Source organism: Phodopus roborovskii, unplaced genomic scaffold (assembly GCF_943737965.1).
Source record: "Phodopus roborovskii unplaced genomic scaffold, PHOROB, whole genome shotgun sequence".
Classification (NCBI taxonomy): domain Eukaryota; kingdom Metazoa; phylum Chordata; class Mammalia; order Rodentia; family Cricetidae; genus Phodopus; species Phodopus roborovskii.
The window spans coordinates 12,601,499-12,614,920 of NW_026126433.1; the positions used below are offsets into that span (position 1 = coordinate 12,601,499).

General features: G+C 35.8%; 1 pseudogene; it reads right to left on the bottom strand.

Annotated features, from left to right (window-relative positions):
- Positions 1 to 464: 464 nt before the first annotated feature.
- Positions 465 to 1,553, bottom strand: LOC127223198 (glutamine synthetase-like; annotated as a pseudogene).
- Between the last annotated feature and the right edge of the window lie 11,869 nt (positions 1,554 to 13,422).

The following is a 13,422-nucleotide window of genomic DNA, read 5'->3' on the forward strand; positions in this document are numbered from 1 at the left end:
ACACTAGAGCTATCCATCTATCAGGTGATACATTGAACTGTTTTTATGGAGGGCATAGAAAGTTGGTTCTACCTGAAGAACTAACAGTTCTCTATCTACAGGAGAAATGTCAATTCCAGCAGTGGAAATTCTCTTTCAACTCTCCTGAAGAAAAAGTTCTTCTCCACAAATACACCCGCTTTGTGGCAGCTGTGCCTACTGGACATGCATTCCTGATGAGATGAAGCAGTGGTTATACCTTCCCTTACCCCACCCCCACTAGAAAGCTTCATAGAAAAGAAAATGAGGGTTGGTTGCATAGAGATAAAAAACTTGACTCCTCTATTCTAACCAATAAAAGCAAGATTAACTGGGCATGAGGAATAAAAAGACCTTGATATTCCATCCTTTGAGTTACAATGGGACAACTGGGATAGGGTGGGATGAACTATGAAGTGCTCAAGATCCCTCCAAGTCTAGTCCACTTAGTTTTTGTATTGGAAGGGCTCGTTGCCAATCTCATTTCGAAGGCATGTGTGGATGATGGCTTCTGTTACTGCAAAGGGGTCACAATTGGCAGAGGGGCGGCCTTCTTCAAAGTAACCCTTTTTTCTTCTGGCCAACAGTCTTGGGAATGTAGATGCTGGCACTGTGGTTGGCAACACCAGCAGACAAGTCATTGATGTTGGAGGTTTCATGGAACATGGAACCCATTTAGAAGATGGGCATTCTCCAGGGCCCCCCTTGGGATTGTACACTTGAATGTAATACTGGTGCTGTTTGCTTAGTTTCTCAATGCCCTCCTCAATACGCATCAGACCTTGGTGATGAAGCTGCACCATTCTACTTTTCAGGAATGGGGTTGGGATCAAAGGTTGCTATCACCCCAAAGTCTTTGCATACATGACGCAAGATGAAATAGGCCACCCAGAGATGATCTTCCATGCAGATTCCTTCACAGGGTCCTATTTGGAATTCCCACTGGGCAGGCATGACCTCAGCATTTGTTCCTGTAATCTTGACGCCAGCAGACAAGCAGGCATGGTAGTGAGCATCCAGGACATCCCTGCCATAGACTTTGTCTGTACCCACACCACTGTAATACGAACCTTGGGGTCCAGGGAAGCCATTGAAAGGCCAACCAAAAGGGTGCCCATCTGTTCTCATGAGAGTATATTCCTGTTCCATTCCAAACCAGGGGTTCTTGTTGCTCACCATGTCCATTATCTGTTTGCACATGTGCCTTAAATTGGTCTCTGCAGGCTTCTGGTAGTTCTTGAAAACTTCACCGAACACCAGCTTGTAGGGCTCTTTGAGGAAGGGGTTCTGAAACATAACAACAGGGCTGAGATACACATCACTGTTGGAGCCCTCAGACTGAAAGGTACTAGATAGATCAAAATTCCATTCTTCTACTCCCTTGGGCTCAAAGTCCAGGGTGCAGGTCTTGCAGCACAGTCCTTCACCAGTACCATCAACCCAGATATACATGGCTTGGATTTTCTCACCCTGGGGAGGGACACGTACATTTGCTTGATGCCTTTGTTCAAGTGGGAACTTGCCGAGATGGTCATAGTGGAAGTTGTTCTTAGTGGTGGTCAGCCGGATGATGGTCGGGGTGGACATGCCATGAGCCACGAGAACGAGGTGGAGGGCTGAGAGGAGATTAGTATGGGGCTCAGATGGTCTCTGCTCCCATTTTCTGCTCTGCCCCATAGTGTTTTCTTATAACTACCATCCTTGAAGTACTCACTTTTCTGTTGCTCCCAATACTGGATACGTGAGCCCTCTCCTTTTCTCTGCTTCTCCTCTAATCATTCTGGTAACATTTATCTTTTTTATCTGTTTATCAGATAAATAACCATTTTCTGATTAATCTTTTCAGTAAACTATTTTTTTAAATATCATTGGATGTTTTGATTCCTGCTTACTTGTCTTCTGCTGTAGCTCTAATTTCTTTAGTTATTTGCTGTTGGTTTTCTTTTCTCAATGAGTTGGTAATATTTTTAATTAAATGTTGCTCATTTAGATGTTTGTTGGAATATTGAGTATAATCTGTTGCTTTCGGTGAAGTTTCATACTTTGCAGATTAAGTAGACAAATAGAGGAGCAGAGCAGGATACCAGAACTGGTGGATCAGAATTGATGATGTGAACTTCTGTCTGTCTCTATATCACTTTCCCATATCAGCTGGACACAAGCCATCTGGATTCCAAATCACAATTCTTAGTTATGAAAGTAGTGTATTTACGAAACATTTAGTAATTTCCTATGTACAACTGAAGTAACTGCCTGAGATTAGAGATTGTTCACTGAAATGGAAAAGGGTATTTGAAAAGAACGCAATTTAGAATGAATGGGTTTATTCTATAGATGGTAAACATTTACCTTATTGCTTTCTAATGTAAGTGGGTTGGTCTGTATTTGCTAAAGAAAACTCTTGAGAGGATGGTGCAGTTGGCTGTCATTAAACTAGACTACAAGCAATGGCACTGGATTTCTAAAGGAAGGGAGGAACCACTGAAAAACCTCCTTTCTCTTGATTAATACAAGTTTGGTATGTACAGTACCTGACTTTCCTGCATATGGAAGTGTTTCCTGTCTTTATAAACACGTCTTTAATCCCAGGAAACTATCACACAGAGGAATGAAGTTTTCAAAGTAGATTCAATCCAAATGGTTTGAAGTGTAGAACTGTTTCCAAGTACAGCAATCAGTCATAACATTGACTCTGCATAGAGCAGGTGGCTGTTTACAAAAATATAAATATGGTTGGGCCATTACTGTTATCGTAACAGGCTGTTTATTTATCTTCAACTGTAATACAAATACAAAATAGAGATCTATTATGTATCCTATTCTCATGGAGTGAAATGAGGAGGAGAATTCCATTGTAAAAAAATTCCTACTACTATATCTATAATCTCTCCTTTGTGGAGTTTCATCCAAGTGCAAAAATGAAAAAAACTATAACATGCCAAGCATCACTAGCAAAGTGAAATGAAAAAATTGCAAGGTAATAATAGTGATGCCTCAAAAAAATTTTGTGCCCAATTTAACATTGCTTCATCCAAGGTCACTTCTCAGAGCTGATTGTTCTTGGTAATTTGTAGATGAGACAATTCTACCTTCTTCATGGTTAGTGATGACTGAGAAAATGCCACAGGAGACTTGAGATTCAAGGTTATCAGTCTCCCTCAGATGAGTCAAAATCCAGTCTCACTTGTTTTTCCTAAAACCTAGCACCGCAACAATGCTCAAAAAGAAATGAAACTTCATGTCTGTGCTATCCTTTATTTGTAGTATAAAGTTGTCCTAATAGGAAGCATTGGTGCAAGGACAAAGAAGGGCATTGTTTAGCTCTTATGTAGCATTTCATGTAGGAAATTGTCACTGAATGTTCTCAGTATTTTACTCTGATGTTTTAAGAAAGAACTGTAGATTTTATTCTATTTAAATATATACCAATTATAGCTAACTTTTTAGCTTCCAGAAAATGCCCCAATACACTTTGTTTACCCAACATAAAAATATATTGTAAACATTCTCTTATATACCATTTTCTTACATATAAATAATTTATATATTATAGGCAAGTACAAAAAAGAAAATAAACTCTTCAAAGGCATGTCATATACTGATGCTTACCGTATCATTTTCAAACTGATATACATATGTATATGTGTAAACATGTATGTGTGTTCACAGGAGAGACAGAAAGAGAATGTATTATTTACTTTTTCTTTTTTGATTATTAATTAATATTATGGCATAATTCCCCACTTCTTTCCTCCCTCCAACCTTTCTCATGTAACTACCTGTTCTCTCAAATGTATGACCTCTTTTAAAATTTTATTATTCTTAAATTCTCCTGCTCGTGTGTATACACACACACATACACACGCACATACACACACACACACACACACACACACACACACACACACACGATAAAAATGTAAATACAATCTGCTGAGTCTGTTTGGTGTTACTTGTATGCACATATTGTTAGGGCTGAGCTACTCTTATGAAATCTCAACAATATGGCTGCCTAAACAAGGCTTGAACAATTCTGATACTGATTCACATGCCGAAGTGAACATGGGACACTTCATGGACGCTACTCCTGAATGACGAGCTACTAGCAATTAACTACTAACAAAGAGAAATCTGTTTTTACTCAGGGATGAGCTCTCTCATTGGTTGTACAACACCAATTTATTTAAAACTTTTTATTATTAGTGTGTGTAGAGGTCATGCATGCCATGCATGTGGGGCAGAGGACAAATTTATATATAAAGTTGTTTACCTATTTTTCCAATTTATATAGGTTCTTAGGATCAAACTTGTGTTGCCAGTTTTGTAAGACAAGTGATTTTTATCTCATTGGTGACCACTGCACTGGCCCAGATTCCAACAATTTAAAAAGTTTATCTTAAAGATCTGGGTATAGTTGGTCATATCTGTAATTCCAGAACTTGTCATTTTGAGGTCACCTTTGGCTACATAGAAAGTTCAGAGCCAGGCTGAAATACATACTATGTCTCAAAAATAAGTAAAATAACATCACTATCAACAAAAATTCCAACACTAGTATTTTACATTGTGCACAAGTTGAATCCCCACCATGGACATAAAGAGTTACACTGAAGATTTAGCCATCTAGGAAGAGTAGCTTGTTCTGGACATTTCTGTCTTACTTCCTTTTACATCCTTAATTTCAGTGACTTTATCACACATCCTCAGTATCTGCAGTATCACACATCTGCAGTAGTATGGATATTTACAATGTCACCAATTGAACAATATTGAAATACATGTTCTTTCAATTCTGATCAGTTTTTAGAATAAAATGTAAAAGTAAAAATGATGACAATTTAGATGTTTAATACCCATTATGAAATATTCTGCAGGATCATGTGGATTCCTGTTTGACCTCTATATGCAAATATTTAGGCAAGTGGCAAGTGTGTGCATATGGAGGTCATAGAACAACTTTTGCTGTCATGTATTTGTCAGTGTTCACTTCATTTTTCAGACAGGATATTTTTATTTTTTTTACCTGGATCTTATTAAGTAGACTATAATCTCTGGTAAAAGAGCCTCCGAGGTCCTTCTGTCTCTGCCTCTCCAAATTTGGGATTACAACTATATGCCACTACACAAAGCTATTTGGGGACAAGGTTCCAAGACTAGAACTCACTTCCTTATGCTTGGCAGCAAGCACTATACCAACTGAGGTATTTCTCTAGGCTCTGATTTCTCCTTTAAAAAGTAAATTTGAAGAACTATGAGAACAGGATATTCTATCAATGAGATTTCTGGGAAGTGAGTTCTTGATAAAGATTTCAGAACTTCCTACAGTTCATCTACATGGAAATACAGGTTTATTTGTTCTGGGGAAATAATTGAATTACTTCAAAATCAGCTACAAAAAGGATACCTTAAAGGAAGCTGATTTATTTGCTTTGTTAAACTTGATTCTGTTTTGTAACCTTTGAAACATGGCTTTTATGAGTAATGCTATTAAAATCTATACTCCCTTTCAACTCTGTTGTTAATCATTATAGCTCTCTGTGGCCTCTGTTTTACCTGTTACATAGCAAGACAGCATTCCTTAATATTTACAATCAGAGTGCCAGTGATTCTTAAGACATATCATGTATTTCTCTGACTGAGATACAATTCACAAGAAATAAGTGTCTGTGTCCATAAATACATTTCAGGACACTAACTCTCACTCAAGCATCTAAAAATTTTAAACCAGTTTTTATTTTATACTTTTGAAATAAAATATTTCACTTTAACAGTTGCACTTTAATTCTCCAAAGGATAGATGTATCATATATTGGTAGTTTCAGCATAAATAGATCAAGCAGTTGCTCTTCATTTATAATGGTCTCTAGATATTCATTAAGTCTACATTTCATGAATATCTCCTTTCACCTTGCAGCGGTGGGCAATGCATGAGGGAGGGCTGATATCAGGATCTTTGTTAGCAGGTTTACAATCAGATATGGATACTTTTTAAAAGTGTTTTTAAAGAGTGCGTATCTACTTCTATTATATATTAAGGTTTTATTTTTGCATAGTGGAAAATATACAATGAAGGAGCTCAGAATTTTGGAGGAAATTATGTCCAACATACCATAGTTTTGTGGAAACTCTCTTGGGCATCACATGAATGCTAATCATTGTTAGAGTCTCAGTTATGATTAGGGGTAAGGGTGGGATGCTCATTAGGTATGCCCTGTATATCAAAGTTTCAGAAACACTCATATGCCAGACCAAACTCAGAATATGAGATTTTACCATTACTGAGAATTCAGGTTTAAATATTTTAACAGAACAGAAAGGAGGTATGGATACCAAGCTTTTGGTGTAGAAAAGGAAATAACCTTTTTAGGGGTATTATTTCACTGAAAGAAAATAAAGTTATCTACTGAATTTTGTTGCGATTCAACATAAAACAGCCACTATTGTCTGTATGTACTCATAGATTGGCAAAGAAGACTAAAAGATGCATAAAGATTTCTCAGATTAGACAGGGAAGGTCCACAGTCCACTCTGTTTGTGGGGAGCACATAGTTACTTCACTTCCTTTTCACCAACACTGCATACTTTTCTTATTGCACCTTCTTAACCCTTACCTTTCCCTGTTCACCCTGTCCTATGACAAACTACAGTCTCATTGACATTCTCAAGAAATATAAGACATTGAACATGCCATGGCAGGAATAAATTTATAAATTAATTAAAGATTTATTTGGTGGCCTGTGGAGAAATGATCTTGTAGGCTCTACTTCTGACTTCTTCATGTTAGGTTGACTCATTTGACTCCTGGAAAACCCTCGTCCTAACACATGTTATATTTAATAACCATTGTCCACCAAATTGTGGCAAAATTAGACACTCTTTTACATATCATCAAATAATACAGGGGACATGAAGGTTTGGCATAGAGTGAGAAATAACATAAAGTAATTTAGTATTTGAGATTATCAGGTATGAAATATAAATGGAAGAATGATCCTGAAGTGTCTATCCTTTAAGTCTGTATAGTAGATCTTTGAAGAGATTCCAGGAAATTTCATTCCAGTTGTTTGATAAAAAATAAGGCATTCTTTCAAAGTAGACTGGATATTTTCTGGTTCAAGAAGTTCTTGTTTAAACTAAAGAGCAGACTTTGAGTACCGGGATTACAGTCTGGGTATTTAAGAATGAAATGTACTTTACTGAGGAAATAAATGATGTACACACTATGTATATCATCAATTAAAATCAGTTCTTTAAAGAAATCAGGTAATTGTTTTTAGATATTAAAATAGTATTCACTTTAAACACCATATACTTGGCAATAAACTTTTGATTAAAATTTCTTTTACTATTTCGTAGATGTATATAATACAGTCTAATTACCCCTATATCCAAACCTGCACTTCTTAGTTTTGTGAATTCTATCCACTTACTACAAATCCCAACCCCACATTCATGTCTCCTTGTTTTCTTTTGTGGCCCACCAAGCTTAAACAGGGCTGCCTGTGTGACCATGGGTTTTCAGCTAGGATATTGGTGGACTACTTGTAGGTACATAATTGAAGACAATGAATCCTACCTTCTAGAATCTATCAGTAGCTAATATTTCATAAGGGATGTTAATACCCCATACACTCCTCTCCTATCCATAGATGATTATTGACTGGACCTGTCTTCTACAGGCCTAATCCCTGTAAATATAGCTGATATGAAGCAAAGCTTATAATGTCTATCCCATGTAAAAAATAGTATTTTTTCAGTCCCTTTTCCTATATTCTCGATCTTAAGTTACCAATACCCCTTCTTCTACAGTGCTCCCAGTTGTTTATATTATACCTTACAAGGTATGACATAAATGTCTTGTTCAGGATTGAGCACTCTTCTGTCACTTATTCTCAGCACATAGAGTCCCTGTGTTCATAACCGATTATGGCACAAGAGACTTTGGATTAAAGCTTTATGTAGTGTTCTTCTATGGTTTTACATGTAAATATTTAGAATGCATTTTATGCTATGTCAATTTAAATAAACAACAATAGTATGTTCCATCTAGGGTATATAACTTCCATGTGTTGTTAAACTAGATTATATTGTAACAGAACTTGGTAATAATTACAAAAAGCAATTGTACATACTCTGTAGGAAAGTTATTTTTAATATTGTACATTATGTGTCAATTGGAAAAATCTTCAATGACAAAATATACTATTTAATTTTTATGTCTATGTACATACCATGAAACATTTTTTTAACTTTCTCAGTTTCACCTCCTTCTGCTCCACCAGTTCATTCCCTCTTCCTCTCTCACCTGTTTCCATTTCCTTTTTTCTCTCATTAGAAAAGAACAGACTTCTAAGAGGTATCATAAAACAAAACAATCACATTGAAGTTGGGCAAGGCAAGACAATAAAAGGAAAAGTGCCCAAGAGAAAGCATAAGAATCAGAGATACACTTATTCACACACTCAGGAATCCAATAAAAGTACAAAACTGTAAGCCATGATATTTATGAAGAGGATCTTATGCAGTCCTGTGTAGCCTCTTGTGCTTGCTGCTTTAGTTTTTGTGTGTTCATCTGAGATTTGCTCAGTTGATTTTGAGTACCTGGTTCTCCTGGTATCCCTCATACCCTCTGTATTATACACACTGCATCCTTTTCTATGTGACAGGTGTAAGATAGAATCTCAAAGTAGTTTTATTTGTATGTCTCTAATGGCTAGGGATATTTCTTTAAATATTTTTCAGCCATTTGAGATTATTGAGAAATCTCTGTTTAAATATATAGGTAATTCTTAATTGCATTTACTTGTTTTTTTTTTTTTTATATTTTGTTCCTTGAATTCTATATATATTCTGGAAATTCATCCTGTGATAGATGTGGAATTTGTAAAAAATCTTATCCCATTATCTAGGTGGCTGTTTTTCCTAATGACATTGTCTTTTGCTGTGCAGGAACTTCTCAGTTTTATGAGGTCCCATACATTAATTGCTTTAATTAGTGTCTGCACTAATGGTGTTCTGTTGAGAAAGTCTTCCTGTGCCAATCATTTGAAGGTTATGTCCCATTCTCTCTTCCTTCAGGGTCAGTGTGTCTTGTTTTATGTTCAGGTCTTGGATCATTCTAGAGTTGAGTCTTGTTCCGGGTCATAAGCATGGATCTCTCTGATTCTTCTACATGCAGACATCCAGTTTGAGCAGAAAAATTTGTTGAATATGCTGTCTATTTTTTCCAGTGTGTTTTACTGGCATCTTTATCAAAATAAGCAGTCTGGGGTTTCACTTTCATTTTACTGATCAATGTGTCTATTTTTGTGCCAGTACTATAGTGTTTTTTTTTTTTTATTATAGCTTTGTTGTACAACTTGAAATCAGAAATAATGATACCTCCAGAAGTTCATTTTTCAGGATTGTTTTAGCTACCTTGGTGATTTTGAGTTTCCATAGAAAGCTGAAAATTTTCATTTCAAGATTTGAGAAGAGTTGTGTTAGAATTTTGATGGGATTTCCACTGAATCTATGGTTTGCTTTTGGTAGGGTAATAATCTTTGTTAATCCTACCTATCAATGATCAGAGAAGATATATTCATCTTCTGATAAATTCTTTAACTTCTAAAACTTTTATCATACAAGTCTTTCATTTGTTTGACTAGATTTACCTGCAAGGTATTTCATATTATTTGAGACAGTTGTGAAGGGTTTTATTTCTCTGATCTCTTTCTTAATTCTTTCACTATTTTTATTTAGGAAGACTACTCATTTTTGAGGTAATTTTATGTCCATCTACTTTTCTGAAAGTGTTTGCCAACTGCAGGAGATTCTTTATGGAATTTTTAAGGTTGCTTATCTATACTATCATATCATCTACAAATAAAGATAATTTGACTTCTTCCTTTCCAATTTGTAGTCCCTTGATCTGCTTCAGTTGTTTTATTGCTATAGCTAGAACTTCAAGTACTATATTGAGTAGGTATGGGGAGAGTGGGCAACCTTATCTTGTTTCTGATTTTAGTAAAATTGCTTTGAATTTCTCACCATTTAAATTGATGCTGGCTATGTACTTGGTGTAAATTGGGTTTAATATGTTGGTGTATGCTTCTTGTATCCCTATTCTCTACAGGAATTTCATCATGAAGTATGTTGGATTTCATGAAAGGCTTTTTAGCAATTAATGACATGATCATGTAAGAAAAAGTCTTTCAGTTTGCTTATAATGGTGAATGGCATGTATTTATTTTCATATATTAAACCATCACTGCATATTGGGATGAAGCCTACTTGATCATAGTGGATGATCTTTTTGAAGTATTCTTGGATATAGTTCATATTTTTATAGAGTATTTATGTATTTTTCTTATGAGGGGAATTGATCTTAAATTCTCAATCTTTATTGAATGTTTATGTGGTTTGGGTGTCACGACTGCTAAAAGGAATTTGGTACTGTTCGTTCTGTTTCTGTTTGGGGGAATAATTTGAGGAGTATTTGTGTTAACTTTCCTTTGAAATCTGGTAGATTCTTCAATAAAACCTACTGGGCCTGGGTTGTTTATGACTGGGGGACTTTTAAGGACTGTTTATATTTCACTAGTGGCAATAAATTTATTTAAATTGCTTATCTGACCTAGATTTAGTCTTGGTAAATGGCCCATAGCAAGAGAATCAAGAGAATCATCAATTTCTTTGTGATTTTCCAACTTCGTTGAGTACAGGTGTTTAAATTTGTCCTTATTTTCTTCTAGATTTCCTTAATGAAACTCTTTAATTTATTCATTGGATTGTTTTTGTTGATTCCAGTCCTGAGTTTATTTCTTGACATCTATTACTTTTTCTTGTGATTTCTTCTTTTTGTTCTAGAGCCTTCATACATATTGTTAAGTTGCTAGTATGGGATCTCTCCAGTTTTTTATGTAGCCACATTGTGCTGTGAACTAACTTCTTAGAACAGCTTTTATTACACCCCATAAGTTTGAGTTTGCTTTTTATTAATTTTCATTAAGTTATAGAGAGTGTTTAATTTCTTTCTTTACTTATTTTTCACCACAGTTTGTTCAGTCTCCTTGTCTTTGTACACATTCTGCTGTTGCTGTTGTTGATATCCAGCTTTAATCCATGGAGGTCTGTGATGATACAGGCAGTTATTTCAGCTTCCATTATCTGCAGAGATTTGCTTTTTATCCAAGTATGTGGTCTATTTTGGAGAAAGTTTTATAAGGTGCAGAGATGAAGGTATATTCTTTTGTGTTTGGGTGACATGTTCTGTAAATATCTGTTAGGTCCATTTAGTTTATAACATCTATTAGCTTCAGTATTTCTCTGTTCAGATTTTGTCTTGATGGCCTGTCTATTGGTAAGAATTGGGTTTTGAAATCTTTGACTATTAGTGTGTCAGAGTCAATATGTGATTTAAACTGTACTGGTGTTTCTTATACAAACTCTGTGCTCTTTGCTTGGGGGGCATATATGTTAAGAAATGCAAACTTCTCTTAGTAGATATTTTCCTTAGTAGATATATTTCCTTTCCTTTGGGGTATATGTAGTGTATTTCCTTATTTCTTCAGATTAGTTTTGGTTTGAAGTATCTTTTGTTATACATTAAGATTTCTATACCAACTTGCTTCTTATGGATTCTTTGTCTACTTAAGTAAACAGTGGTATGTCCCCCCCCTGGGGCCTATAACTTACTTGTGTTCTTGTACTCAATTATAATGTGAGGCATGGGTTCCTTCCTGTGTATTGCATCTTAATCAAGTCAGAGAGTGATTAGATACCTGGGTAACAGGGCTTGGCACTAACTAAAAAAGTAAGCATACATACATACATACATAATACATACATACATATTTTAGATAATTACTTTAATATTGTAAATTATACATCGGAACAATCTTCATATGATAAAACATATTATTAAATTTTATGTGTAAATACATGCCATGAACATTTCTTGGTAAAACATAATAGAAGGCAGTAGAGGGAAGCTTTAGCTTCTAAAGTGCTTGCTACTGGTGTTGTCTGTTTTTAGCTGACCCACTTCAGGCTAGAGTTATCTGACAGGACTGAACTTCAATTAAGAAATTTCCTCCATAACAGTGGGCAGTAGGTAAGACTATAGGCCATCTTCATGACTAGCGATTGATGTGAGAGGGACCTCGCACATTGTGGGTGGAACCACCCCTGGGCTGGTGGTCATGGCTTCTAGAAAAAAGTGGGCTAAGCAAGCCATGAAGATCAAGACAGTAAGCAGCAATCATCCATGGCTTCTGTATCACCTCCTGCCTCCAGATTCCCACCCCAACTAGCTTCAGTGATGAATAGTGATATAAAATATAAGAAAAACTATCCTTTCTTACTCAAATTACTTTTGGTTATAGTGTTTCATCACACCACTGTATCCCTCACTAAGAGTCTACCAAGTGTGTGAACCCAAGTTTAGATTCCTGTCACTTATGTTTGAAAAAACTAAGCTCTGGGGAGGTCAGGAGGATTCCTGGGACCTGATAGTTATACAGTCTAGCCAAATACTTGAGCTGCAAACACAGTGGTTAAACTTATTTCAAAAAATAAGGTAAAGACACCCATTTACCAACCTCTTGTCTCCTCATGCATGTGCACACATATTTGAACATGTACATAGAAAGTGCTAAACACCTCAGAATTCTGTCATCAAACCATTTAAATAAAATTAAGTATTTATACTTTGTCAAGAAAAATGAAGCATTTTTCTTTTGTCAACTGGCTCACCTGTAAAAGATTTCAAAATATAAATGACTAAAGTATTACTTACCCTGGGCTTGGGTTAGAGTACCTTTCTGGTTTAACTTTGGTTTCAAAATGATTTGATGACTTTTCAGCTTCCTGCATATAATCATTCTTGCTATGGGTCAAGTTGATTTAATGACAAAATCATTGTTACCAATTCTGTGTTTCTGTCTCTTTGCTCTGCTTTCCTCATTGAGTACTTCCTAGGTTTGTCAGACTAGTTAAAATTTCATGTCCTTGCTCAAAAGCATGAGAAAAGGGATGTGGTTAGAAGGCTGGAAACGTGTTTGAAACTCATTGACCACATTTTCTGCCATGCTATTGGCCAGATATGCATAACAAGCACAATTAAGTTGTTCCCTCCATTAGAGATGAGATCATTATCAATAGCACACAGCTCATCAGGGTTAACCTTAATTTGTGGACAGCATACTCTTCCACAGAACTGATTTGTGACAAAGACATTGGTGAGGAATCATAGTTCAGTGATGCAAAGGAGAAGAAAATGAATAAAGTGGGAAACAGATGGTATTGATTGCAGAAATGAGAGTGTCAGACTGCAGACCAGTGATTATGAGCTCAAGCTACAAACTGGAATCCTCCTGGGAGCCTCTAAAAATACAAATCACTTTAATTGGTCTGGAGTTACAT